General features: G+C 38.7%; 1 protein-coding gene across 1 annotated transcript in view; it reads left to right on the top strand.

Moving 5' to 3' along the window:
• KCND2 (potassium voltage-gated channel subfamily D member 2) overlaps nt 1-23970 on the top strand; it is a 282594-nt gene that overhangs the window by 91375 nt on the left and 167249 nt on the right. The window lies entirely within an intron of this gene.

Raw genomic sequence — 23970 nt, 5'->3', positions numbered from 1 at the left:
TATATTTGAAATAGTCTAAGATAGTCATTTAGCATTGTTAATTATTTTGGTTTAAATAATGTGAGAATAAAAATTTACTGTAACATCAAGATGGTTTAGTACCAGCTAGATGATACATCTCAAATGAACATATAGAAGGAAACTTCTGCTATTCTGAGGAGATCAATCTCATCTTATTTTAATTAATATATAGTGGAAAAATATAAAACAAAGTTTTCAGTTGACACAGAACTTAGAGTACTGATAAATAATGAAATAAATAGTTACTCTTATAGAAAGCACAGTGGCAAAATCCAAATATCGTTCTCACGTGCATAGACCTGTATCAAACAACAGGTAAAATCCTTCCATTGCTTCAGTCTGTAGTGTTGATACAATTCCCCAGTGATCCTGTGCCCGTTTGATGACTACATGAAGAATACTGATACAGAAACAATACAGGGAAATTTTGTGTTTAAACAAGTGAAAAGCAAAATATACGTTCAAAGACTGGAGAAGTTATGCGCATTCAGTTTATAAAATAAAAAGTCAAGTAAGATTGTCCGTGACAGGTACTGATGTTGTGGATAACAAGCATAGATAGGCTCTGTAATCTAACTGACAGAAATTAATTTTTCCACTGGCTAGATTTGAAGCTAGAAAAAAGCTTCATCTACATTTTTAGCAAATTCCAAGGATTTGAGATGGATGCTCTATCAAAAGTATCAAATCAGGAGTAATCATTTGTTCTGAAAGACATGTCTTTTGGACAAAAATTAACCTCAGGGAAGCCCTGCAATATGTATTATGTGAGTGGAAATTATTGCTGAGGTCCTTTTGGGTTTGTGATCTAGGAATTTATGAAAACCTAGAGCTTGGCCAAGATACCATTTCAGAAATAAATTTCCGATGCTAATATCTAAAAAGCCTAGAAGGTTATACTGAAGGCTAGGTAGGGATGAACTCTTCATGTTGTTGGACATTGTTAAGGAAAGAGAAATATATTCCAGATGGTTTAATTCCTTGACGCTGAAATCTCATCATGTTTTGATAAATCATAGGATCATAGAATCATAGAATGGTTAGGGTTGCAAGGGACCTCAAAGATCATCTAGTTCCAACCCCCCTGCCATGGGCAGGGACAGCCTCCACTACACCAGGTTGCCCAAAGCCTCATCCAACCTGGCCTTGAACACTTCCAGGGATGAGGCATCCACAACTTCTCTAAGCAACCTGTTCCAGTGCCTCACCACCCCTGAGTGAAAAGTTTCTTTCTTATATCCAATCTAAATCTCCCCTCTTTCAGTTTAAATCCTTTGTCCCTTGTCCTATCACTACATATCCTTGTAAAAAGTCCCTCTCCAGCTTTCCTGTAGGCCCCCTTTAAGTACTGAAAGCCTGCTATAAGATCACCCTGGAGCCTTCTCTTCTCCAGGCTGAACAGCCCCAACTCTCTCAGCCTATCTTCATAGCAGAGGTGCTCCAGCCCTTGGATCATCTTCGTGGCCCTCCTCTGGACCCGCTGCAGCAGCTGCATGTCCTTCTTGTGTTGGAGACTCCAGAGCTAAATGCAGTATTCTAGGTGGGTTCTCATGAGAGCAGAGTAGAGGGGCAGAATCACCTCCCTCAACCTGCTGGCCACGCTCCTTTGGATGCAGCTCAGGATACGGTTGGCTTTCTGGGCTGCCAGTGCACATTGCCGGCTCATGTTGAGCTTCTCATCCACCAGCACTCCCAAGTCCTTTTCCTCAGGGCTGCTCTCAATCCATTCTCCACCCAGCCTGTACTTGTGCTTGGGATTGCCCTGACCCACGTGCAGGACCTTGCACTTGGCCTTGTTGAACTTCATGAGGTTCACAAGGGCCCACCTCTCCAGCCTGTCAAGGTCCCTCTGGATGGCATCCCTTCCCTCCAGCGTGTCCACAACACCACACAGCTTGGTGTCATCTGCAAACTTGCTGAGGGTGCACTTGATCCCACTGTCCATGTCGCCAACAAAGATGTTAAATAGCACTGGCCCCAGTACTGACCCCTGAGGAACACCACTCATCACCGGCCTCCACCTCGGCATTGAACCGTTGACCACAACTCTTTGAGTGTGACCATCCAGCCAATTCCTTATCCACCGAGTGGTCCATCCATCAAATCCATGTCTCTCTAGTTTAGAGACAAGGATGTTGTGCGGGACAGTATCAAATACTTTGGACAAGTCCAGGTAGACGATGTCAGTTGCTCTTCCCCTATCCATCAATGCTGTAACCTCATCATAGAAGGCCACCAAATTAGTCAGGCAGGATTTGTCCTTAGTGAAGCCATGTTGGCTGTCACCAATCACCTCCTTATTTTCCATGTGCCTTAGCATAGTTGCCAGGGGGATCTGCTCCATGATCTTGCCAGGCACAGAGGTGAGACTGACTGACCTGTAGTTCCCTGGGTCTTCTTTTTTCCCCTTTTTAAAGATGGGGACTATGTTTTCCCTTTTCTGAGCAGTGGGAACTTCACCAGACTGCCACGTCTTCTGAAATATAATGGATAGCAGCTTAGCAACTTCATCTGCCAGTTCCCTCAGGACCCGCAGATGCACCTCATCAGGTCCCATGGACTTGTCCACCTTCAGATTCTTTAGATGGTCTCGGACCTGATCTTCTCCTACAGTGGGCGGTTCTTCATTCTCACAGTCCCTGCCTTTGCCTTCTGTGACTTGAGATGTGCAGCTGGAGTTCTTGTCAGTGAAGACTGAGGCAAAGAAGTCATTGAGTACCTCAGCCTTTTCCATATCCCGGGTAGCCAGGTCTCTCGTTTCCTTCCGTAGAGAGTCCACGTTTTCCCTAGATCTCTTTTTATCACTGACATATCTATAGAAGTTTATCTTGTTGCCCTTGATGTCCCTGGACAGATTTAATTCTATCAGGGCTTTAGCTGTCCTAACCTGATTTCTGGTTGCTCGGACAATTTCACTGTATTCTTCCCAGGCTACCTGTCCTTGCTTCCACCCTCTGTAGGCCTTCTTTTTGTGTTTGAGTTTGTCCAGGAGCTCCTTGTTCATCCATGCAGGCCTCCTGGTGTTCCTACCTGACTTCCTCTTGGTTGGGATGCACCGCTCTTGAGCTTGGAGGAGGTGATCCTTGAATATTATCCAGGTTTCTTGGGCTCCTCTTCCCTCCAGGGCTTCATCCCATTGTACTCTACCAAGGAGATCCCTGAAGAGGCCCAAATGTGCTCTCCTGAAATCCAGGGTAGTGAGCTTGCTGTGCACCCTCCTTGCCTCCCTAAGAATCTTGAATTCAACTATTTCATGATCACAGCAGCCAAGGCTGTCCTTGAGCATCACGTTCCCCACCAGCCCTTCTTTGTTAGTGAGAACAAGGTCCAGCAAAGTACCTCTCCTTGTTGGTTCCTCTACCACTTGGAGAAGGAAATTATCAACCATGCATTCCAGGAACCTCCTGGATTGCCTATGCCCTGCTGTGTTGTCCTTCCAACAGATATCGGTGTGGTTGAGTCCCCCATGAGGACCAGGGCTTGTGAGCGTGAGGCTGCTCCTATCTGTCTGTAGAGAGCCTCATCCACTCAGTCCTCCTGGTCAGGTGGTCTGTAGCAGACACCTACTACTATGTCCCCTAAATCCTGTATACCTTAAACATTTTATTTTCTGTTTCCAATATTAAAACAAGAAAAAGCAAAAAAAGATCTAATTTAATTTCTGAAAATTATTCATTCTGAGAAGTGGAGGACACAGAATGGAGATCCTCTTCTCAGAGTGAATGATGACAGATTAACATGGCCCAGAAAGAGAGTGCCACTTTGCTGGAAGTATTCAGATTGGCATTTTTGTAAAACATCAACAATGTACAACACGGAAATCAGATATGGTATTTATCTTAGGTTAAACTTTTCTCAAACTCTGCAACCAGGACATTTGAAACTCTTCCTCTCCGTGCATCGATTTACAATAAAACGTTTTTACAGTTTTATATAAATGGATCTCAGAATACTGTATAAAAATATTCTCCTGACATTGGATATGTTTCTATCATCACATTTTACAGAAGGGGGTACCAAGTGTGAGAGAAATTAAGTAATTTTGTTGGAGGAAGGCAATAACGAAATGGGACTAAATGACAGAGGATGTGTTGCTGATGTGAACTGCTTCTGCTGACTGAAAGTCCTATGGACCTGGCCAGCACAACAAGGAAACTATGGCTCATCCTCTTCACACATCTGGTTATTTGTCTGCTTTCCTTCTGGTTAGCCAGAATCACAAGCCGTTTGTTTCTTAACTTGGTCCAAAAATACATATACCATTTATAGACCTGTTTCTTATTGCACTTATTATTTTCTCTTCCAAGGGGAATCAGGCCAATTCAGAAGGTTACACTCTCTCTAGATAAATGTTCCAAAACAAATGGTTTTATATATGACTTCTGATTTAGATAAAGAGGTCCTTTGGCAACAGTCTCTAAATATTGAATTGAAACCCACTTATAAACTGATAATCTCAAGTGCAACCAAATAATAGGGTCCTGTCCTGAAATTCTAGGACTAATGTTGGAATAAATTGGCTTTATATTAGCATCACAAGTTCTTTTGTAATTCCTATGTCTCCTCTTTGGACTGCATATCTTGTTTTGGAAATGAATGTTGAAAGACATAGTAAGGTTTGTTTGTTAAGCAATTGAAATACTATTTATACATGAGAAAGCAATAATTTAATCTTAGGGTAAATGTTTCAGTTTCACGGGAGAGCATTATAAGTAGGGTAAATTATACAGTGGAATTAAAAATGTAAAAAAAGCTAAAAATATATTACTTTTACTGTCTAAATACTATCTTGACTGTTTTATAAATAGTGGTATGGGCTTTAGATTTAAAAATTGAAAATTATCTCTGTAATGTTGATGGTGAAAGAGAGAGACTGTAATGATACTGTTAAAATGGGAAGAAAAGTATACATCCTTTTTTACCATTGTTTTACTTTTAAAAATGTTCTTTCATGTTCATAATTGAAGTAGCCATTGTAACATTTCTAATAATAGCAAGAGGTACAGCAGGGATATAGAAGCTAAAAATTCTGGGAATTTTTGTCTGGCCAGTAAATGTCTTTTGTATTTTGTTTCCTGACAGTTTTAATGACGGATGCTCAGTGTCAGCTGTAGCACTGTCTTTTCTTACTGTACCTGCCAGCAGGAAGTGAGTTGTTCCAAAATTAGTAACAGCAGTGTGATCAACATGACACCATCGTGAAACTTAGGAGAATATTAAAATAATACAGCGGACCAGAAAACGTCATTAGTGCCACGGATCTAGATGGCATACGCCATTTTTCTCACTGTTGCCAGAGAGAGTACAGTGGGGTGCTTTGTTCCTCTAAGGATTGCTCATGTAACGAGGCAGCCTTTTGATTTAAACCCTCGCAAGCATGGCTAGAACGGCTTACGGACTAAAGCACGTTGATTAAATAATTCAGACTACTGCAGAGGGAAATGATGTGTAATCTCTTTTCTTGTAGTAACCCCACTTGAGATCAGGCAAGGCAGAGCATGGCAGCGGGTAGGAACGCTTGATCATGCTTGATCATTTAAGGCCCACTGTTGGGAGGTGCAAAGCTTCTCTCGAAGTTCTCACTGGAGTTGAGGCGTGAGCGTCTCTCTTTGGTTTTCTCTTGCCAAATATAGGCATATAGCATTTTTATTTGGGAGATTTATATCAAGCTGCTCTGCATTCTATACATAGCTGCTGTTCCTTTACATGGCTTGTTCTCTGAGGTGGGTATTCGCACCATCTAACTTCTGGCATCTAACTGGGGGATCTAAATTAAGACTGTGGGTTCCAACACTTTGTGGTGTTCCAACAGGCAATTTAGAGCTATTCAGCCCTAAATATCTGCTTTTTGGAAAAGGTGACAAACAACTAGAGTAAATCATAGTACGAGAACTTTATTAGTGTGGCAGAGATTATATGAAAATACTGCACCTGGATGAACATAGACATTTTAATCAAGACATAAAATCGCAAATAGCAAGTGTCTAATACTGGAGACATATCACTTTGCTAAAGGTAGGTTGATGGAAATAGATAGGTGTAAAATATATGTTTTTTTATATATGATATATATTTGATATTTAAGATTTCCAACACTCACTGCTCAACTTCACCACTTTTTATTTCAGAAAATGAAATTAAAATCATTGATTAATATTTTCATTCCTTTTAGTCATTTTACTGTGTTTTTCAAGGCTACTCATCTTCTTTTTTAATGTTTCCTTATGTGTTTGGCTTTAAAAGTGTCTCTTGTACACTTTTAAACAAACAGCACTGAGGTCAATGAGAGCTGCCAATATGCAGCGTGTCTAACAATCGGTCCAACTTTATCCAAACCTTTAGGTTATGAGGGTTCAAACGAATGACAAGTCTTCGTGCGCATCTGCAGTTTATAATAAGCAGTGATAGCGAGCCTGTGGCATGCGTGACAGAATTAGCACACAGGGTTGTTGTCAACAGCAGAGAAACAGAGCCCTGGGGCTTACCTACTGCTACTGCCTGCCAGGTGGCAAGTGGCACCAAGGGGAGACTCTGGGTAAGAGCAACAGGGAGATTAGGGGCGAGAGGGAATTCAGAGACTAGATGGAGAAGATAATGGCACCAGAAATTAAAAAAAAACCACCTATATATGATTTTATGCAAGTCCTATAAACTGATAATATAAAGCTCATTGTGTTAATACTGAGGTAGCAAGAGTTCATGCTCCATGGATGAATGGTAGTGGGTCAAATATAGGTAACCTGTAGTTACTAAGGAAAGTTCCAGGTCAAACTGGAAGATACCTGGTGAATTTAAATTATCTGGATCCCATCCTTGCTACCCCAGATTTCTAAATGCAGAAATCAGAAAAACTAGGAGGTACTATTCTCACACAGAGTCACAGAATGGTTGAGGATGGAAGGGACCTCTGGAGGTCACCTGGTCCAAGCCACTTGCTCAGGCAAGGTCAGTTGCCCAGGACTATGTCCAGATGGCTTTCTAATTTCTCCAAGAATAAAGACTCCCCAATCTCTCTAGGCAATCTCAGTTACTCTCACAGATTAAAAGTATTTCCTGATGTTTAACGGGAGCTTCATGTGTTTCAATTTGTGCCTGTTGCCTCTTGTTGTATCACTGGACACCACTGAAAACAGCCTGGCTCCATCTTCTTTACTTCCTTTTTTCAGATATTTGTACATATTGATGAGAGCCTCTCGCAGTCTTCCCTTCTCCAGGCTTAACAGCTCCAGCTCTCTCAACCTTTCCTCGTATGAAAGATGCTCCAGTCCCTTAATCATCTTTGTGACCCTTTAGAGGAATTTGTCCAGTAGCTGCACATCTCTCTTGTACGGGGGAGCCCAGAAGTGGACACAGCACTCCAGGTGTGGCCTCATCAGTGCTGAGCAGAGATTCACAAGGATGCTGTGAAGATAAAAATCTGAAAGATTATGAGTATCTCCTATATCCTAGTGAGTGGCAAACAAAGTAAATTGTACAAATAAACACATAAAGAATCTGAGCTAAGACAGTAAGTGCAATCTTAATTATGTTGTTACATAAGCCTTGTGTATTTGACTTTCCGAAGAGAATAGCATTCTTGTAAGGCAGCTTGACTTTTTTTTGTCTCAGATTTCTCAAGTTTGAAAAATAAAGTGCAGTTAAAAAAATCCTGTGATGTGAAATCACACTGACACACCTATGATTTATTCAAAAGACGTTGAAGGTATTCAAGAGCATGGACGTTGTGGAATTAGGATTTCTAGTTTCTCTAATGAATACAGAAAGAATCCTGCCTTGGTATGGATCTCACTGTACCAGTTTCCCTGAAAGGCCCTACACTCCCTGCTCCTCCTGTATGCCCCTGTCCCAAACTACTTCATCTGCTCATCCCAGTTGCGTATTTTCTCTCTCAAGCTATTCATCTTGATGCAATGTTCAAGCAGCCGGACACTGCATCCACATTGCCATCCTTCACATCTCTGCTCTCCACCTTATGTGCCAAGGAACTGCTTGAGTTCCCCTTCTTCTTCAACACTGCTTACAAAAAGACCTCAAGCAACATCTCCCTCTTATCCTTCCTTCCTTTTTTCTTCCCTCTTGTCCTTCCAATAACAATCGTTATGAAACAAACATGCAGCCTGAAAACTGTTGACCTGTCTTTTGGCAGTTGCACTGAAAGTATGCACAGTTTTCTCTGTGAATGAAAATAGTGTCAATATCTTCACTGACTATAGCTTTTAGAAATATAGTAACTTCTTATATTGTAATATATAAACGTGGTTTCAAATATTATAATTTCTTAACTGTTTCTGTATTTCAATAATTAGTTTCAGTTTGAATAGACAAAGGTGTGATGCATTTCTGGTTTCCGTCTTAAATCCTATTTATTGTGATTGGTAGAATTCTATGTTTCAGAAGTGTTTCTCCTGATGAATCTCATTTGGCTTGGCTTCTTTGGATACTTTGACAATAGTAAGGTGTTAGTTTTGTAGGTCAAGCTGCACTGAATGGGGAATTGAGTGTTTTAATTTGTTTGAAATAACAAGCAGTAAGAGCAGACTTACAGTATTACCTGAATCACTTTCAGATGTTATAGCAATCTCAATACTTGATGAAAAGCACATCTGCATAAAAACAAACACAGACTTCAGGACTTTTTTTCTTGTATCTTAGAAATACAAAAGGCATTAAAATAAAAATAAGAAAAGTGGCCTCAAATCTTGTTAGAAAAACACTAGCATGTTAGAAAACTCCCTATTATCATTGTACCAGAAACATAAATTTATACAAGTAGCCATATAAATTTCTTATATCTATACTGTGATATAATCAATTAAAAAATATCCAGAGCATCTGTACAAACCTAAGTCACAACTGCAGAGAACAACTTAAAATCATAACTTCTGACAGTTACAAAAATTACTTGTTGTTTTATGGATGTATTTTCTTTCTAGAGGGAGATAGTGACATATATTAAATAGAAAATGGAACTAGAGTATGCAGTGTTTTCACTGTAACATTTTACATCTCAGAAAACAACCTCATGGGAAATACTGTGCGATAGAAGGAATAAAAGTTGCATTCAGTCTTAATTGGTTTCTTTCATGGTTTTGCAGACGTTGACTTGTGATTCAAAGAGGGCACATGCATTTGTTTCCTGTTTGTTTTCATTTTTCAGTCACAGATGTTCCTTGGGGTACATTTGTCTTCTAAAATGCAAAAGATTTTGTCACATCTGGCTAACCCAAAAAGGAGTAACCCTTAATGAGAGAAAGCAGAGTCAAAGTCATAATGAGATTTAATTCCAGTTTAATTATTTCAGAATTGTTCAGCAATGTAAGGGCAGGAACCTCTATAAAATACTAAAACAGAAGAATCCTACTGAAATTCGACCCTATCATCATTCAGTACTGACTTGCACGAACCTTCATTATTTTCAATATACTTGAATAAGCATTGATAAAATACTTAGTAGTTCATAGATGCATGTGGTCTTCTGACTTTTTAAATTTGAATGAAAGGAAGTTCTGTCCTTGCTACTAACAGAACCAGGATTTAATTTGTGGACTTGTGGGTGGAAGTGGCGTGTTGGATCATCGTGGATGATGTCATATGAGATACAGGAAGGAAAAATTTCTGCCTAGAAATTTCTGCATCCATCTTCTTGTAATTAAGGTACAATATGAGCACAATGGGAGAATATATTTCCCTTTTTATTGGAATAGATTGGGGCAAGGAGGGTCCATATCAGTCCATTAATGGAATTGATGCAGTAAATTAAGGACGTTTTTCTTTGCTTTCTTAGGGCAAAGTTCTGATTTCTGTACTAGCAGCATAGTGATCACTAAGAGAATAATGATAGTGAAGCATTCAGCTCTTCATTTGCATATATTAAGAATGTATACATCCCAAATTTTTCTCAGTGATGTTGATTTCTAGAGAGAGGCTTCCCACTTAGTAGCTACTATGTAAATCTCCCTGGTCAATCACTACCCGGCATTTTGCTGCCTTGACAGGGCTAATGGCTTTGCTCAGCTGATGTCTGTAACCTGCCTTCTCCGCGTCACTTTGTTTGGACAACTTTTACCATGAACAAAGACACTGCAAGAAGGATGTACACACGCAGAGAGTATAACGCAGCTATTTTTGGCTATTACACACAACAGAGAATCTGGACAAACAAGAAAGGAAAATAGGTATTAATAAGCTTACAACCCCCAGTAAAGCATGCAGCAAGTCTGTGCTGGCCAGACAGCTCGATGGCAGGTGTGAAAGGGTCAGCCTCCATTGCTAATCCTCATTGCTGCTGATGTGCCATCTTTATACCTCCTCATGTCAGTGTTTTTCTCCTGGAATCATTGAAATGCCAACTATCCCTGTTTCGACAATCTTACCTCTGCCTGTCATTTTACCCTTCTTTTCTAGCTTAGTACTTTTTCGCAGCTCTTTCTCACAACTTAGCATTTTTCTCAGAAGTTTGAGCCAAGATTACACAACTATGCTATATTGGAAGCAGTCCTTGAATCGCAGATGGCTCTGAGAGGACCCTTAGGAGAGAGGTTACACACCAGTGACATCGGGACACTGACACTATTTAGTGAGGAAAGCTTTTATGGTTTTAAGTAGAAAGGATGAACTGCTGCTCATCCTTGGCTGTACAATAGCCAGGTCCATGTGAAATTAAAATGGCCAAAGGCTCACCTTTGTCGTGGCTAAATTTTAGGATGAAATTCTAGATAGAAGGAGAAAGAAAAGTCAAAGTACCTTTCAGCTTTCCCTTAAAACATTGACTTTAGTGCACCAGGTACTTCAGACCCCTCCGTTTTCCCACGAATTCACCCCCAAGAATTTATCACACATTCAAGCCTCCTCTGCCAAGGAGATTACAAGACCATCTGCACGGGTTTAGACAACACAGTAGTTAAAATGCTGGCATCCTTCCTGCTCTAGCACTTTCATGACTGTTGCCACCAAAGGAGGTGAATAAGAGATAGCACCTCCACGTGTGTGAGGTGAGGGAGGAATGCTGAACACCGACAACATGTTAATGAGTAGGAGAATGTGTAGATGAAGAAGAAGGGAAAGATTTAGTTGGCACAGCAGAATATCAAGTGAGAAGCAAATGAAAATACTCTGTCTGAAAATGAAAGAAAAAGAATTCGAATTCCACAGAGAAAATGGGAAAGTGGGAAAATGGAATAGGTCCAAAGGAAATGGATTGAATGCTGTAGCAGTGCCAAGGCTTCTTCTGAGAGGGTCCAGAGGGGTGAGACATGTTCATCTAGAAGAACTGATGTCCAAAGAGAATAGGTCACAGATCCTGCCTAGAAATCAAATGAAAAAAGCAAGAAATAAAATGTGCTAGTATAAAAGATTTGTACTATACTGTCATTATCATGCCAGAAGAGTAGGCTTTTCATATGCAGCATAACTCAAGGAAAGATAGACTGAGATATGTATGTAGAAGCACACACGGGTAGGTACCAGTGATTTAAATCATCAGTGAATATACAGCAGGTAAAATTCATGTCAGGCAGGCTGGATGCCATCTGTCACAGTTAGGTTTCCACGGGATGACTGGAAATAGATATTGGCAGCTTTCTGGTTAAAACTATCTACTTGAATATTCAAAAAAAGTGTTTCTCTGCTATTATAGTCATCATTTCAGTTTACATTTTTTGTATGTAGACAGTAGAAATAAATCAGTATATCCTTAAGAGGCTTTGTGGCATAAAAATAAATGGTTCTGTTTTATTTTTGAAACTGATTTATTATGTTTTAAATCCTTCCTACAGCAATTTCCTTTTTCTGAATATACAGTACGTTGATCTACTAGTCCCAAGCTCTGTTTCTTTCTCTCTGTGCTAAACTTGATGTTGAGGTGATCGTTCTCCTTTGATTCCAGGAGAAACAAAAAGTTAAAATAAAAGAGGTTTTTTTCTAGATAAATTCCTCAACCTTTATGTAGAAAAGAAAAAAAAAAAAAGAAAAAGATTAATAATGGAAAACACTTTAGTGAACTAATATCACAAATATTTTTAAAATTCATTAAACATTTGGACGAATGACTTTATTGTTGTTAGCTTTGTGTAGTCAAAATGTACAAATTCAAAAAGACTGTGTTGCCGTTATGGGTTCCTATCCTGAAAAATCTTAGCTGTTAGCAAACCGATGCTTTGTTCAAAATTGGGTGACTGATCTATGAATGGGATTATGATGCAATGCATGAATTAAATCATAAACTACTGCGTTATTTTTGTGGCTGCTTTTGGTTTCTTCCTGTGCTATGCTATGTATTTTAATAGGAATTGTGCACACAGTTTCAAATATAGTAAAGCCAATTAAAATGAAGAAGGGATTGTTTATGATGCCTGTGTGTTTTTACATTAAATACCAGCTAATCCATAAGCCACACATATTGCATCTTGTCGGTTCTCTGCCAACAGCAAAAGTTATTAGAGCTTTTAGTTTACTCTCTTAGTCAAGCAACAATATTTAACATGATACCTCTTCCAATACAGTAAACTCAGAAGTCCCCACTGAGTGCAATTATCATAAGACGGAAGCTGTGGAGAATTTGATTTAAAATTCCATGTTTTCATTTGAAAATAAAAGGAAAAAAAAAAACCACTCTGCTACCAGGAAATAACAGTAATATATATATAATTGTCTTGTATTACTTTTAATGTCTTTTTACTGTAAGTCTGATACTGTTATCTATCCTGATAACCATAAATATACATTCATGCCTAAAAACTGCTCATGTCTTACAGTTTCTGCTTAATAACCCAGTAATTTGGCTGATCTATTTTTATATAAGAGTATAGTATATATGTATACAATTATTTATTCATTATGTAAGAATAATAGTTTCCTGAAAAAGCCTCTGGGATTATGACTATTTGAAAGATGAGAAGAGTATTGCACGGCATACATTAAGAAAAGTATTTTTCAACCAATAGATAACATTGTTGTAATAGATCATTAGCTGATTTCTGTGTAGTGCCATTTTCATAATTATGCTTTTTATAATGTATACTCTTTGTAATTCTGCTCCATGGTATGTACAAACTTTTTTTTTTTTTCTTTAGTATCAGGAACCATATTTAACAAACAAATGAATGTTCCTCTTATCAGATATCTCATCCTGAAATTTTAATTTCTTTTAACCGTGACCGATAGCAAAGCTTTGTGTTGTCATTTTATCATGCTGTTTGAGTTAGTTAATAAAATAAGCATTTGAAGAGGATAGGCATCAATTCAGGAAGCAAACCTTGTGTTTAGCAGTCATTCAAAGTCATAAATTTTAGTTGGAATGGAGCTGTACTTATATTCCATGCTGCAGTTGTAGGATGAATTCCCAAAAGCATGGAAAATTCAAGGTCTTCTGCAGTTACAGTCCAAACTCTTTTTTGTCCTAACAAGCAAATTTTAAAGCAAAAGCTGCACTGTGGTGTATTTGCTGAAAGGGTATACATAAATCCAATTTCAAATACAAATATTTAAGAAAAAACATGATCCTTAAGGGGAATAAGGTTAAAAGTAGATGTAAATTTCATCCCCTTGAATACAGTCTAGAACCTAGAAAAATAAATAACAGCTATTAATAAAAAAAAAAAAACAACCAAAAACAGTTTAAGCAAAAGATGTACATGGAAGTTTTAGATAGCATAGATCATTTTTATTTTGTGAGGTCAAGTTCTTCTATGCCAAGGCCTGGAAGATAACTTAAAAAATAAAAATCTCTGCTCTTGTGAGACCCCACCTGCAGTACTGTGATCAGCTCTGGGGCCCCCAACATAAGAAGGACGTGGACTTGTTGGAGTTAGTCCAGAGGAGGGCCACAAAGATGATCCAAGGGCTGGAGCACCTCTGACAGGCTGAGAGAGTTGGGACTGTTCAGCCTGGAGAAAACTCCGGGGAGACCTTCTAGCAGTCTTCCAGTACCTAAAGGGTGTGTACAAGAAAGCTGGAGAGGGACATTTTGCAAGGGTGTACAGTGATAGGACAAGGGGCAATGGCTTTAAACTGAAAAAGGGAAGATTTAAATTAGATCTAAGGAATAAACTCTTCGCTCTGAGGGTGGTGAGGCACTGGAACACGTTGCCCAGAGAAGTAGTGGATGCTCCATCCCTGAAAGTGTTCAAGGCCAGGTTGGATGAGGCTTTGAGCAACCTGGTGTAGTGGAAAGTGTCCCTGCCCATGGCAAGAGAGTTGGAACTAGATGATCTTTGAGGTCCCTTCCAGCATAAACCATTCTATGATTCTATAACTGCTGTAAAAAAACAGTATTTTTTTTTATTTTCCTATGGCACCTTTCATGCTGATTTTTAACCACTTCTCTTTGATTTCTGTTTCATAACAGATTTTCATAACCATAAGGTTATGGAAAAATTCAGGACAGAAAAGGGTAGAACAGACAGAAATGTACTTGAACTCTCTAAATGTGACTATTGGGTTCCAGCTGAAGTACCTTAGCAATACATTTACTTGTTGATATACGATTTCTTGATTTAATGTCAACTAAACATTAACGTTTGTGCTGTTATAGAAAAACTAGATACTTTTGATAGTCTGAGGCCTAAAATTGGTATAGGCATGCATATGAGAGTGGAGAAGGTTATCCTACTGTTCCCTTCATTCCTTCTCCTCAGACTGATGGAAATTAGTGTTGGGCAATTTCTTCACACTAAAGGTTCTCACAGGATGCCTAAGATTCAAGCTACTGTGACCTTTTTTAAATCTAAGAACATTTTGGATTGCTAGGATTTGGTGAGGAAAACTCGGTTGAAATATGGGTTGCATCTTGATGATGCCCAGTTTTACATCTTTCTCTTGTATCAAATATTCTACTGACATCAGTCAGGACACTCATGAAAGCAAATTGCCCTTTCATGTCTGAAGGAGGTAAAAAGTGAGGAGATAATGGTGGTGGTGGGTATTTTGGTAATCATCAGAATCTACAATATTTGCCAGATATTTGAACAATAAAGAAAATAATTGCACTTTCCTTCATTTTCAGGTGTTTTGAGAAAATCTAATGAAAACTTTCCCAAATAGAAAAGATAAAGTCTAAGTTATTCTCATGAAAGACCATATTCTTTTCATATCTTTTCAGATATGGACCTTAGTATCATGGCCCATGCTTTTGCCACCTTCAGACAAAACTAGTTAAATATGCTTATTGTGGGTTAGACTGAAGAGATAAATGGTAGAGAACTCAGTGACCACTTGTTATTGTGAATATTAGACACTGCAACTCCACAATTCACATACTGAATGACACAATGTTAGCTTTGGTCACTAAAGAACCAAATAATCTCTCCTACTTGGAAGAAGACTTGCTGTCTTGATTTTAATTTCTTGTCCCCTTCTGCATTATAGGGTACAGACAGATTCCACAGTTAAAGGGATTCTTCTTAAAAATGTAAATTAATTGGCTATCACAGTAGTTTTCTCCAAACCCTTTTTAATAAAACAAACAAACATACAAACAAAAACCCTCAGAAAATCCCAACCAAAACCAGAAAAAAAAACCAAACATCATCTTCTTAAACTTCTCCTAAATTCAAGAAAAGATTTCTTCCATAGACACAAGATTTTTTTTTTCCTTTGGAAAATATTAAGAGAATCTGGACCATCACATTTGAAGGTCTTATTCCTTCACAGCTCTCAGGATTCATGTGAGAATTTTTTCTCCACAAAGAAATTCATCAAAGGAATTGCCCGCAGTGTTCCAGTGAGAGAAAATGCATTTGTATGAAGCAATCAGTGAAGCCTAACTAGTTCATTAGGATGTGGCCATACATACAGCAGTAACCCAGTTGAGGAGTCAGTATTAAATGCTGAAAGCCCACAGATGACACCTACAGATAGAAATTATGTGAACCCTAATATTCTTTCTCCTGAACTAAATTACTGTACATGAGACAGTCCCATGAGAATATCTGCTCTAAATTCGCACTCTTTCATCAAACAAAACACAAGCAAAAGTAAACTAAAAATACCTAGGCACCTCTAGACTCATAGTCGAAGAAGTAAATGGCCACATTCCTGGAGTACTCAAACCCAGCATTCTGACCTAGTTCATTACTAGGAAAAAATGGCTTAAGTCGAATCCTGACAAACTAAAGCTGTTAAGCAATTTCATTCTGCTTCATACTGCAGTTCAATTTTACCATAAAATCATAGCCACCGCTTGCCAACACATCACACCCTATCATAACTCTGCACAGCACGAGAGAACTGCAATTTCCAGCAACGGGCTCTCATCTGCCACACTCCACCAAGCACACACTACCGTAGAGTGTCCCTGGCTGGCTGCCAGACCACTTCAGCTCTCCACAACACTCCATGTCCAGCTCATAACTCAGCCTACTAGTATCAGGACACCATAATGGACATCATTGTGTGAAGAAGGATTTAGCACAGCTGTAGAACGATGCAGCTGACGCTGTCACCATGATACATCACCTTATAAAACCAGTAATATCCACAACAGGGGAAACAGAATTGGCTGCCCAGATGAGGGTGCAGCCAACTAGACCCTATTGTTCTCCAAACCTCTGGATCACAACATACCAGAAATCAAACTAGCTTTTAGAAGCTGGAAATGTAATGGAACCTTTCATATGTAAAACCGGCATAAAATTCTTAGGCCAAAGTCTGTCCTGCTTTATACTCATGTAATGCTATGAAATTTACTCTGCACAGCTAATGCCTAGCAGGTGCGCTAATTTCAGCAAAATGTTCTGTGTTGTGTTGTGTAGCCCTCCATCATGGACTGCAATGTCAGGCTGCACAGGATGAGACAAAGCCCACAATGCACTGTGAAGTCTGTCTAGGCTCTCCATTCAACCTGGTGATCTGATGCGCTCAAAATAGGAGGCCCACCAGAAACAAATGAAAAATAAAAAAACACATCATTTTGAACTTTGCCCTGTGTGAGGAATAAAAACGGGGAGCTATCAGATGAGGAGACACCACATGAGAAAGTGTATTGGCCAGTGTGGCTTAACTAAACAATTGGCACCCACACAACTGGAGGAGGTTATACAACTCTCATATAACCAGATCCATCACTCGCAGATGAGCAGCTCCAGCCTCTCTTTGGCGTGCGGCTGGGTTTTACAGTACGCTAAATCCATCATGCTTATTGACCTTTGAAGAACAGGACTAGATTTTATTTTTGAGATAAAATTTTTAGAAAGGAGCGTGGGGTTTTCCACCTTTTTGAGAGCAGAGGTGGAATCTCCATCAGGTAAATTGGTTCAAGTTGCAGTTTACATATACACTTGTTTCTGGGCATCCACAAACGGAAGTAGAGATAGGGAAGTCATCCTCCCAAAGGGTGGGAAAAGGCGAAAAATGTTGTGATGATTGCAATCCTGGAAGGATTAAAAAGAAACTAGTGAAGGCTGTTATGTCCTTAGCTGGAATCAAAGATGAAGCACAAAGTGAGGCTTGTCTGTCTTCTTAGGGGAGGTCTATGAAGATGTGTTATTTATTATATATTTTGATACATAAAGCGTACACCTCACTGGATAGAATGAATGGAGGAAGGAAGAGGAGGGCTGTCTGCAGACTTGCCTTAGGCCTCTCAGCTCAGAGCAGAGAAGGGTTAGTGGCCGTCTTCTACAAACCAGTAGAAATTAAGGAAGAAATAGTGAGCTGTACTGTGTGAGTTAAGTCATATTATTCCCAAGGGAGTTAGAGTAAATTGTTGTCTTCGATGATGATGTAAACCATATACCTAGCCTCCTGTCTTTCTTCTCACACATTAAAGACTTACCTTTCCCTGACATTTGGTGTCTCATGATCTTCAGCAGCTCCGGGTTCTGGCTGTGATTAAAAGCTAGTCTCTTATATGGATGAGCAGCGGCATTTTCATGTATCACCATCATATGTTATAAAGTTTAGAGAGCACTCAGGAGCCAGGTAGTCTATACAACAGTAAAAAGTGCTTTTATTAACTGAGTAAGTGTTAGTATAAAGCAAACGAGTTTGGGCACCTAGAAACATCCAGGCTATTATTCAGTGAGATATTTAAAAGAGATACTTAAAGCCTAGGTTTACATCCTAGTAGTGAACAATTTAAGCCAGTGTTTTACAAACAAAGCCCATGAGCCAGCCATGTGCCCTTGTGGCCAAGAAGGCCAATGGCATCCTGGGGTGTATTAGAAGGGGTGTGGTTAGTAGGTCAAGAGGTTCTCCTCCCCCTCTACTCTGCCCTGGTGAGGCTACATCTGGAATATTGTGTCCAGTTCTGGGCCCCTCGTTTCAAGAAGGACAGGGAACTGCTTGAGAGAGTCCAGCACAGGGCCACAAAGATGGTTAAGGGAGTGGAGCATCTCCCTTATGAGGAAAGGCTGAATGAGCTGGGTCTCTTTAGCTTGGAGAAGAGGAGACTGAGGGGGGACCTCATTAATGTTTATAAATATGTAAAGGGTGACTGTCAGGAGGATGGAGCCAGGCTCTTCTCACTGGCATCCAATGATAGGACAAGGGGAAATGGATATAAGCGGGAACATAAGAGGCTCTGCTTAAACATGCGGAAGAACTTCTTCACAGTAAGGGTAACAGAACACTGGAACAGGCTGCCCAGAGAGGTTGTGGAGTCTCCTTCTCTGGAGATGTTCAAAACCCGCCTGGACGCGTTCTTGTGTGATCTGATCTAGGTGGTCCTGCTCAGGCAGGAGGATTGGACTAGATGATCCTTTGAGGTCCCTTTCAATCCCTAGCATTCTGTGATTCTGTGAACAAAGAAATTCTATTGTAAAATCTTATCCTTTAGGTAACATATATGTTGAAAGTATTTTGCAGTGTTACTGTCCTTTCTTGCACAATCTCAAAATTTGTATTGTAGGAAGTTTTTCAGTACTGTGACTGAAGAAAATGTCCAACTAAAAATTCTAAATTAAATCTTAAAATAGTGGTTTCTAAAACTACCAAAATCATCTTTCTCTTTTCTGTCTCTTCCTGATATTCTCTACATTTTAACATTTAGGAAGTATATTTTCACCTTCCAAAATGGAATTATGAATTTGTAGAAATTTAGACCTCATGCGTTATTTTAGGTAAGAACTTATTATTAGGTAATAATACTACTACTACTAATAATATTAGGTTATTTAGGTAAGAAAGTTAGACTAAATGGAGTAATCATAGTTGTCTCTTCATATTTTGTAAGCAGTTAAACATTTGGTTAAGATGAATGATACTCAGTGTTGAAATCTAAAGGAATTAGGAAATCAGTCATCCAGGAAATGATTAGAAGTAATACATACTTAGCCAGACTCTGCAGTAGAACATTTTTTATACTGTAAAAAAAAAAAAAAAAAAAAGAAAAACAGTAATAAACCGTGTCTCTTTTGTTGTTGCTTCTGCTTACACTTTCAAACAGTATTTAAACAGCTAGAATAACTGCTGTTATTCCCTCATTATATCCTCTCAGTGGTCAAGGAAATTACTCTTCTTTATGTGGTCAGAGTTACTTATGTTAAAGTGGTGGCAATAACTGCCTTTTCTGGGTGGAAAGGCAAGAAGGAGAGAATGTGTTTATAAAGGATGGCTGAAAAGGATTATTTTGAAATAAAAGCATTGTATTTGGATGGCAGTTAATCCTAACACTTCACCATACTGGCCCTGGGATATGGAAATCTAAAGCTGTATGGAAAATCATTCCTCTATTCTGTCAGGTGGCAAGAAAGTCGTGCTGATAGACAGGGAGCTGACAGTTGTCACTGAACAAATGTCTGTGGAAAAATTGTGAACATTCCAGTTCCTTTAGGTATTTGCTGTCAAGCTGAAGTGAAAGAGATCTTGATAGCAAGAGTCATTGAACATCCAGATCGATTCCCTTCTTCGGTAAGGACAGAGGCACCTTTGTGCAAGGGAAATTTTGTCAAGGGCAAGCAAGAGCAGAAGGAGAAAATAAAACTTACAAGAAAAAATAAGTAGTAATTTTATTAACCCTTCTTTATCCTCTCAAAGATGTAATGCCTTACTGAGTCACAATTTATGATAATCCCTGTCATGCTCATGCAACATTTAGATACCAGAACACAGGAAATACAGTGAGATAAAATTGTTCATTCTTAGTATGGTTGGAGAAATGGTTTGATTTGGGGGAGTATAAATGGCTATTAAATATTATTTTAGGTTATGAATATTAGGAAAATTTAAATAGCCACTACTTTTGGTTTTGTCATGTAGTTGATGTGGCTTTAATCTCCAGGAAATTCAGTTTGTAATACTGAATATGCATTTTTGTAGAAAGCATGTGACAGCAGTGTCTGAAAACAGCAATTTAAGTTGTACACAGTATTAACAAAAGAGAAATTTGAGAACAGAAAAAAAAACCTGGAATGTTTTGCTTTCTTAATTTTTTTAATGAAAATTTACACAAAATCCCCATATATCAATATGAATATTAATATTAATCATTATATCCACAGCTTGTTGTTTGATTTCAACAGGTGCACAATTTGGCTTGTTTGAATAGATTTTCTTCTGTATATGCTACAGGGATTTCTCCCAGGAAAGTGCTATTTAATACAATAATAAACGAGCAGAGAAAATGAGAAGGGAAAAGAGTAATAGGGGGATGTTTACATTTTAAACTACTTAAGGTAGCTAAATCTAGAACTGACTGTGAAAAGTTACAGAATTCCCAAACACTGAGTGACTGGATAATAAAAACAAAGATTCAGTTAAGTAATGGTAGGTGCAAAGTGATAGAAACAGAACTGTCCCCCAACATCTAATGACAATTACACAGTGATGTGCTCTAAATTAACTTCTGCCACTCAGAAAAGAGTCATTATGAATAAAATTCTAAAAATATAACTCAGCAATTGGAAGTCACCAAAAACAAGTGACATAATAAATGCTATGTATCTAGGTAGAATTTGAGAAGAAATACATAACATCACACAGGTGTGTAGTGCATCTTTGTCCTGAATACTGCAAGCAGCTATTTATCTCTAAAAGATTTTCACATAAAAATTAAATTATAATTTCACTTCAAATCATTAGAACATTTCATAAAAGATATCATTAGCGTAGCCTGATATTTTGAGCCAGACACAGAAATTTCTTGGATAAATTCTGGAACCTGCCATAAACACAGTACAAAGAAAAACTACCAGGCAAGTCAACAAGTATTATCAGAGACAGGGAACAGATTTTGAATGGGCAAAGATGGAATAGATTGTGGTTCTTCATCTTGGAAAAGAGACACAATAGTTGTCTTTAAAATTATGAATGGCAAGAAGGCAAAGCACAAAGATTTCTCTAAGTTTCTCACAACAGAGGAATTAGGGAACATCTGCATTAAAATATCAGGCAACAGTTCTAAATTGATCAAAAGAAAGTGCTGCTGTCTTAGTGTCATCCAGTATGTAATTTAAACTGTTTAGGAGATTTTTCATATACGTAAGTTGAAACAGTAATTAAGTTCATGGAGAATATGTTTTAGGTTGGATATTAACGGTTTAGATGCAATTTGTGACTCAGGCCATTTCTACTTATTGCTGGAAACTGGAAGGATGCAGCAGAAGGAAGAGCACTCGATTCATAAGGAATTCTCACTGTGTATCTGTTCTTTTACTTTCTTGGCAGCTTTCAAGGCTAATGGGCTAAATGGACCTTTGATCTGACCCATTATGACAATTCATACGCCCATCTTTGATCAGTCTTCTTAGAGTGGTGTCTTCCAAAGAATTTGGAAGGTACAACAATTTATGCTTCATACACTTGATTTCCAAAATATAACCTATTCTAGCACAGTAGAAGAACAAGTAAGCATACAACACAGTAAGGAATTGTTTTATAATTACATCATGTGACTTGCTGCAGGACTGTTAAAGATGAAAAAGTTTTGATTTACTCTTCCAGCAGTAAAAAGCTGCTGGCTTTTCCAAAGCACCCATTGGCCACCATTCTGGATGAGCTGTAAATGTTCAGACCCAGCATAAAAAGCTGGATTTTAATGCAGTTTGTGCCGAGTGTAAGATACTTATGTTTTCATGTGGAAACTTTTGCTTCTTAACCCTGTCTCAACTCAGTGTAAATATCCCTTGCAGCTTTATCAGATCGAACCATTTTCTTTCTTACCTTTGTAATTTTGAAACCCTACTTTTCAACTGTCTCTGCTTTAGCTGAGAATGTGTCCTCTTAGTCAAGTGCTTACATTCTAATTATAATTAGGCAAATTCCATTCAATCCGTTGCTAATTTAGAATGTTAGAGTTTTAGCCATCTCAGCCTATCAGCCTCTAATTACCAGGATGTTTGTGCTTTTGCCTTCTGACGATCAACAGCAGCGCTTCTTGTCAACCATCATGCTTGTTAGGAGTACCCGAATTGCATTTCCACTCCATACACAAGCATTAAGCAAGGAGTTGGTAATGTCCAATTTTATTGATAACCTTCACATACTTGTGTGCTGGGCAGCCTGCCTGTGCTGCAGCTGCTTGGTCGGTAGGTCAGCCAGAGGTCTGGCAACCAAGGATCCTTGGCCGTTGCTCTGCTCCCTGGGCAAATAGGCAAGCAGGCAAGCATATTCTGTCTTGAGAACAGTTAAATGTTGTCACTTTGTTTCCAAACCAAACCGTTATTGAACTGCCGTGCTTTGACAGAAAACGGAGTTCGTGAGCCTTTGTTCCAATGCAGGGAAATGCTGTTCCCAAGTCAGTCTGATTGACTCCAGTTGTTACAGAGAGGAACGTAAACTGGGCGCTGTTCATGGACAAGATAATAGATTTTCTTCATTAAGCCAGTTTTAACCCTCTATCTTCACCTCAGCTTGCCCATCTTCTGCACACACTCATACAGATATGAATCCTTGACTATAATAATGATCCATGATGCCCTGATGGGAGGTTACCACTATATTTATGTCTTTCTTTTGACCATCTTGGAAATTATCCAGAGTGAAAATAACAACTGTCAAAAAGGAAAGGAAGGTTTCTCAATGTGTGATTTGTTCCCCTCACGTTGTTTCAACATCTGTCTATTTTATCTTCATTCCATATCTGGTTGGGGCAGATAGAGGCAGTGGAGTGTTTGGAACGGAATTTTCAAGCACGGAGAAAACTGATGAGGATTTCCTCTTCCATCATAGCTCCTAAATACACATTCCTCCCCCTCCCTGGGAAATTCAATTACTTCCTCCCACCAATTAAAATGCTTTGGGATGACTCTCAAAGAACAAGTCTGACTTAACCTGCATTTGTTTTTAAAAATTCCTTTGTCTAGGTATCAATACATAAAACAGTAGTCCTGTGTTAGTAACTGCTATACCAGATCTTATCCACCACCTACAAGGAGTTCACATAGCTTCGTCTGTCGTAGATTATCCATACGGTAAACATATAAAATTAGATGGAAGAACATCACCCTGTCTGTCTAAATTATTTCATTCTTTGGGATCTGGGAAGCAGAAATAAATAATTTAAGTAAACAGTTAACATTATTGATGCAACGTGGGAACTTCTGTCTGCAATAGACTACATATGATTACCCACAAAACATACCTGAAGCAGAGAAACTTCATTTACACTGCTAACATGCAAGTTTTCATTGCTACAAAATTGTGTTTGTGCACTGGGGAATTTTTTCATTTTCTTAAGATCTCACACTTTAAGACTTTTTGATCAGTTTTATGATTTTTACGATGGTGGAGGAGTTCAAAATTTTCCCAATAAAACTCCCTAGAAAGTGTTTTCTTTAGAAAGAAAATATCTATACTTGTTCCCCATATAAGATCCTGTCCATATTATCTCACTAAGCGCATCAATGTAACCACATGTAATATAGTTTACAGAGGCTCTGTCATGTGTTTTGTTTACAGGCCTAATACTAGATGTCTCAGCAATTCACTTTCATTTCCTGTTGCTTTGAATATTCATTTGTCCCCATTCGTTTGGTTTCAGTTCCTCTTGAAGGAAATTCTGGCCCTGTTAATGTT

This window comes from Tauraco erythrolophus, chromosome 4 (assembly GCF_009769465.1).
Source record: "Tauraco erythrolophus isolate bTauEry1 chromosome 4, bTauEry1.pri, whole genome shotgun sequence".
Lineage (NCBI taxonomy): Eukaryota > Metazoa > Chordata > Aves > Musophagiformes > Musophagidae > Tauraco > Tauraco erythrolophus.
Note: the sequence above shows the minus strand (reverse complement) of the source record. Positions and strands in the feature narration are given on the sequence as shown.